The following is a 6,626-nucleotide window of genomic DNA, read 5'->3' as shown; positions in this document are numbered from 1 at the left end:
TGAGAGGAGAGGAACGGAGAGGAGAGGAGAGCAGAAGAGAGGAGATGACAGTCCTCTCACTGGGACGCGTAAGCCGCGCTCCCGAGGAATGCTGCTGGACCGCGCTCGCTCGCGCAGTTCTTGTTCGCCAGCTGTGCTTCCTTCACCCCGCAGGCGCGTTCTCTTGGTGCGCACGGTCAGTTAAGATAGAGTTCTGCCCCAAAATTCGAGAAACACACACAGATGCGAATGCATGGTCATTGTAAGGTGCAAAGCCTGACAATCCAATCGTTGCATTTGAAAATACTGTGTGACAGAATGGATGTTGTTACAATGAAACATTACCATCAATTATATTTGTCATATTATATCTAGAAATACAAAATTCAATGGGCATTCATTGCATTGATTGAGAAGTTTTACTGGTCATATTTATTAATGCAGTTATTTGATATCACCCATAATAAGCGTCCACAACTGCGGAAATATAGAATATCTATGTGCATTTTTTACACAACACAGACTCAGAACTGATCTTTGAAGCTTTACCGGTGTGTGAGTGTGTGTTCGCACGAGCGCAGTGTTTGGTACAGCGCAGGCAGCGTCTCACAACATGAAAAACTCGTGTTTTACAGTTCATCGCGTGGGGTCTCCCTCGCGCCGCGCGGTGGGCGGGGCAGAGTGCTGCGTGCAGCGCGTGGACACCGCGAGTCGGCGGCTTTCTTGGCCCAGGATACGCGGGGGTGTTTGTCTTTCCCTGCGTGTCCTGTGAAACACGCGGTGCTGTGTGTGTGTTTAGGGCGATCGCAGACACGATTCCTCCCTGAAAGTGAATAATCAAACGTGACCCGAGACAGGCTGGTTACTGCTTAGAACGGATATTTACTCCTTAGTCACACATCACACACAGCACACACCCCACCGCGGTCTCCCTAAGAGGAGTTTGTCTCATCTGCTAAATCATCACTATGTTGACACTCGTGACAAACTGTGTCTTTGGAGGATCAGTGTCCCTGGCTGTGGGTGTAATGGGGCCAGTGGGTGGCGCAGTGGTTACAAGTACTAGCTTTCACTTCAGAATTCCTTTATGAATTCTGGATCTAGTACCCTTGATCACTTACTTACTTTACTGATGCAGTAAAGCTGCCCTGCTGTAAATGAGTAAATTATGTCAAAGCTGATTCTGTAACAGTGTAAATGGCCCTGAATAAAGATGTCAGCTAAATAAAGGTTAGTAATCGGCAGTTTTGGTGGGTCCGGGGGTGAGTGCAATAAGCAGACAGTGTGAGTAGGCAGGGGGTGTGTCACTCGCTGGATTACACTATAGTGCCTGTGAGTACTGAAGTAAAACCGTGTCATTTGGCAGAGAGGATCCTGACAATGAGGAGACAATAGCATGGTAAGGAAGTATCTGCAGTGGCAAAGCACAGTGCTGGTGAGGAAGCTGCTGAGTGTATATTTTCCTGCGTGACGTGCAAGGGGGATCCCAACAGAGGTGCCATGTGGCACACCGCTATAATGCTAGAGTCATTCTGTATGAATTATGAAAACAGAGCAGAGGATGCTGTACTTTCAGAAAGGTTTGTGTGCCTCAGGGATAGAGTACCTGCTAGATTTCCTGAGGATGCTTCAGCTTAGCTGACCTTGTGCTGCTGATCCAGTTGGACAGAAGTTTGATGTGCTCAGTTCCACAGACCTTCTTCTTCCTGTAATTTGCAAAAACATTGTAGATTAGTTTCTCCTAGAAGTGTTGAGCAAGGACTTGGCCCTGAAGTATGAGTGGTCACAAGGCTCTATGGAGGGCAAGGATAAATCCTGGGGAAAGACAACTACCGCAGGAAGCCTTAACCATCCCCTTCTTCTCACATGTCTGTTGTGGCCAAGCAGAAGGAAACAAGCAGATCCACGGGATTACGAATTAATCGCCTGTGTTCTGGGCCTTTTTGGACTCAAGGCTGTATTGTTTACAGAAATCCACACAGTGAAAAACCCAAATGCACATCCATTTGCTGAGACCAGGCCATCAGCAGCTTCACTCACTCTCTTTCAAAACGGCAGCCACCGTTCACTGCCATTCATTCATATGGCCAATGCTCTTCTCCAAAGCAATTTGCACCAATTTGAACTTCAAGATAATTTTTACTTCATCACTTCAGGGTAAGTACTTCAGTCAAGAAAACTACAGCACAAGGTGGGATTAGAACCTGGGACTTTCATTTACTCCCCTTCAGTTACATTCATCCATCCATTGTCATTAACTGCTTGTCCCGAACGGGGGTCGCAGAGAGCCGGAGCCTTAACCGCCAACGCAGGGCACAAGGCCAAGGAGACACCCCCAGGACGGGCTGCCAGTCTGTCGCAAGGCACCCCAAGCAGGGCTCGAACCCCTGACATGGCCACACAGCGGGAACTGGCTGAACCCGTCACATTGTTACATTCAGTCTTTTTCTGTTTCTCCACTTGGTAGTTTAGCCTGTGAACTGTTGGAAATATTCCAGTATGAAAAGGAAACTGTATAAAAGTATAAAGGAGGTAAACAATGTAATTTTAAAACATAGGAACATGAACAATTCTGGGGTAAAGAGCAAGAACTCCAGTAAAACTTGAGAAGAGTGTTACATGTCTGTTTGGCATGAAAGTCCTTGTTTGACCCGGCTTGCGGCTCTGCCTCCTGTGGCCTCGGTTGTGCCGGGAGCCCGCGGGCCTCAATGTGCTCTGCAGCTCTGCCGTGGTAAACGGTAAACACACCCAGCCGCCATGCCGTCTGCCAGACGCACTGGCTCCAGCTGCCCCGGCTTCGCGGGTGCACATGGATTTATCCAAGAGCACAGCTAATACACTAACTCTCAACATGTTCAGCACCAGGCAGGAGGTACCATCTTACTGTTACACTGTTAAGTCCTGGTTATTCTCAGTTTACTGGAATATCACATCTCATTTCATTATTATGCTGCCAAGCCAGCCCTTTTGTGCAATTTGGATTTTACCTGTTCATTCAGTTGTATTTTTCCTTTAGTTAAGATATTTTGCAATTGTATGAGTGTAGGGTCCTTCTTGGGCTATAAACAAGTAATCCTGTGTCCCAAGATTATGTTATAATTAATAGACTCTGTGCAGTTTGTCTTGGATTTGACCCTTTAACATTCAGAGTCATTATTACTTTGAGATGTCATTATTGTGCCACCTGCTGCTCTGTGTGTGTGTAGATCACAGGGCAGGAGGACATCATGCTGCCCTGATGTGTTGGACTAACAAACTGACACATTTGGATTTACCATTAATTTACCATGCTGGGGATTAAAGTGTAGCACAAAAATTTACTGGGTGGTAACTTGTATTTTCTCACGCAAAAATGTTCTGCATGTTAGAGAGTGGAACCATCAGCTTTGAAGCTCCTTCGCTGCCCCTGCTGTCAGTTTCTTCCAGTTCATACATATTTCTGGCCTCTAGGGGGAGCTGTTTGGTGACACAGCAAGCCTCAGTCCCATACTGAGCAAAGCAGGGTAATAGCTGTGAATAAGTATTTTCTCCTTTGCAGCATTTTCACAATAAATTTGATCAGAACTTCCTGTCTGAGTTCGCAATATATGAATGGAGACTGTGAGAGAAAAAAATAGCAGCAGAATTTTTATGTCACTTCCTTGGTGTAGAAGTCAATGAAATTACAAGTGCAAGTGAGGGGTGTCCAGACATCCCAGCATTCCTTTGAATTGTTCTGCAAACCAAATGATAATTTCTTCAAGATGAAGAAAATTCTCCCCCTATCATTAGTCAATTTAATTAAATGGGTAATTGGGCGTAAATAACAGTTAATTAGGTAGAGTAGCATATTGCTTAGACCTGCAACCTTGCACTCTAGTAACCCACATTTGACTGCTTGCTTGTTCAGTAGTCCCCTTAATCAATGATTTAGTAGTTACAGGCTGCTTGACAGTGACAGATAACTAATTAAAAGGTTTTGGATGGCAGATTGCATAGTAGTTACAGCTCCTGCTTTGCATTTAAAAGTCCCAGGTTCAAATCCCACCTCCTGCTCAAGTATCCTTGACCAGGGTACTTATTCTAAATTGATACATAAAAATTACCCAGCAGTGTAATTGGGTAAATAAATGTAAGTTATAATTTACTTTGAAGGAAAACATCAGCTAAATACATGTAAATTACAGGCACACACACACATTTTCTGAACCACTTGTCCTATACAGGGTCACAGAGAACCGGTGCCTAACCCGGCAACACAGGGCGTAAGGCTGGAGGGGACACACCCAGGACGGGAGGCCAGTCCGTCGCAAGGCACCCCAAGCGGGACTTGAACCCCAGACCTACCGAAGAGCAGGACCTGGTCCAACCCACTGCGTCACTGCGTCACCGCGCCCCCCTCCTAAATTATGGGAAGTTATTTATAATAAGGCCTGATCTGAGTGAGACTTGTCCAATGTAATTTTCAACCACATAAAATCTTACCAGCAAAAGTCGGCAAAACAGGTTCATAGACACATCATGCCTACACAGAGAACACCAGTTCAGAGATTTTGCAATTCATAGAGTAGACAGGTAAAATTCATGATCAACCTTAAATACCACTTTCACAGGATCCTTGGTGTATGAGAGACCTCTCCATGAGTATGGCCTGATCCACAGAACATGTATGTCCTGTGTAATGACATGTGGCAGATTAAAGATATGTCTCTTGTGGATCAAAGTAAAAGTGTGACTTTGTCAAAGAAACACTGAAATATTTTAATAGTTCATTTAAATATTGTGAAAAAACGACTCACTTTATTTAGAGGAGGAGATTTTGTATTGAACATAATAGAGGTGGGAGGAAGGGACAGCAGATTTTTAAGTGGAATATCGAACAGAGCCGTGTGACAGAAAGAAAGCAAATGCCAGAGTGACACATGGAGTGCGCGGTGACAGGTCTTTGCATCATCAGGGTTTCACAGGAAGGGCCTGCATTTCCATGTGTAGCCTGGGCATGGGCACATAATGCACATGCAGCTTTCTGTGAAGCTGAGAGGGACTAGTTGGTGCGGTGCGAGAGGTGGCCCAGATGCCTACATACAACCCAGTAGGCTCTCCTTTGATCAGCTGCCACAGACACATCTTGACAATCAGCTTTATAGTACTTGCACCTCTGTAAAGTATACTGGCACAAAAAACTACAGATGCTCGATGTGCAACTAATAATTATTATTTACTTCAGGAGAAAGGCATGGTGAGGAAGTGAAAACAGGCATAATATAAGTCATGAAGCGTTGGTGGTACAAGGAGAACAGAAGAAGCTGAGGTGTGTCATGCTCAGCCTCCAGGGTTTCCGTGTGTTCTGGTCTAATTGTTTAAATGTATGAAATGGAATAACTTTCAAAATCAAAAGTTTGTAGATTCTGTGTTTTGGCTCCAGTGAAAGAACGAATTTCCCCTGTCCTTCAGAACTGCTGAATTCCTTTCAATATTCAAGAAAGGTCTCAAAACACACCGCCTCTAGACCGATTTCTCTGCTGAACTCTTGCCTGCTCTGTAGACTTGTGTCATACACATCTGTCACCATCACCACTGTATTTCCGATCAATCCTATATGCAACTACTTGTATAATGTGCACCAGCAAAAATAGTGGCACTGGACAAATTGACTGTGCTTCAACAATCATGTGTCTGTATGGTGAAATTCTCTTTTAATCGCTTGTATGTCATATCTGTAAATGTACCTGGTCTATTCTTATTAGCCCAGGAATTAAACATAAGAAACTGAATGCAGTCTACCAGCCATTAACTTTGTTTTGTTGCATGTTGACAAAATTAATTTTTCAGTAAGGCAAAAGAATCCTGAGGTCCTATTTGAGGTAATAACATGTCCTGGAGAAGATATTCTTCAACCTGCTTCAGAGAATGACAGCTGTGAAAATCCTCAGGCATCTTGTAACAGCATAAACAACAGTAAGCCCTCATGACTTTTACAAACCTCAGTTGAAATGTTTGGTTTGTATACCAACCTTCTTACAATGATTTACATTGATACAGCAGGGTAACTTTTATGTTGAAGCCATTCAGGATATCTACAGTATTTTGCTCAGTAGTATGAGTGCACTATTAACACTGTCTTCATAATAAATCTCTTAGCTGGCACTTTGATCCAAAGCAGCATTTACAACATCAAATAAATACCTTTTAGATAGCCTTATTTGACAGATACCCTTACTTGAACCAACAACCTTACGGTTAGTAATCCATGATATGAGCTACAATGGTAGCCACTGACCAAGAAACCCAATTTTCTTTCTGTTTTGTGCTTGGAAATATGGCACAGCTTTTAGCATGGATTGCTAATTTGTTTCACTCCTTTGAATATGTTTGAAGTTCACTTTTGGTGGGTAAATAGTAAGTCAATATGCATGTGAGGGGCTATGAGACAAATAATGTCCACCGTCCAAGAGGTAAAGTGAAATGTGGATTTTTCTAGACTAACTATAATCTCAAGTGTCCCTCAAAAGGAGCGGTAAACAAGAACAGTAGGACCATTGGGCTTTGAGTGCGTTCCAGGCAGGACACCGGGTGTCCACCGTGATTACAATTTAAATATAGTCTGCAACAAGTGTGGCAAATCAGAACTTACAGGTTTATAACCTCTGAGCCCTATAATTATCATG

Source organism: Scleropages formosus, chromosome 23 (assembly GCF_900964775.1).
Source record: "Scleropages formosus chromosome 23, fSclFor1.1, whole genome shotgun sequence".
Lineage (NCBI taxonomy): Eukaryota > Metazoa > Chordata > Actinopteri > Osteoglossiformes > Osteoglossidae > Scleropages > Scleropages formosus.
The sequence above is the reverse complement of the archived record's forward strand: the minus strand, read 5'-3'. Positions refer to the sequence as shown.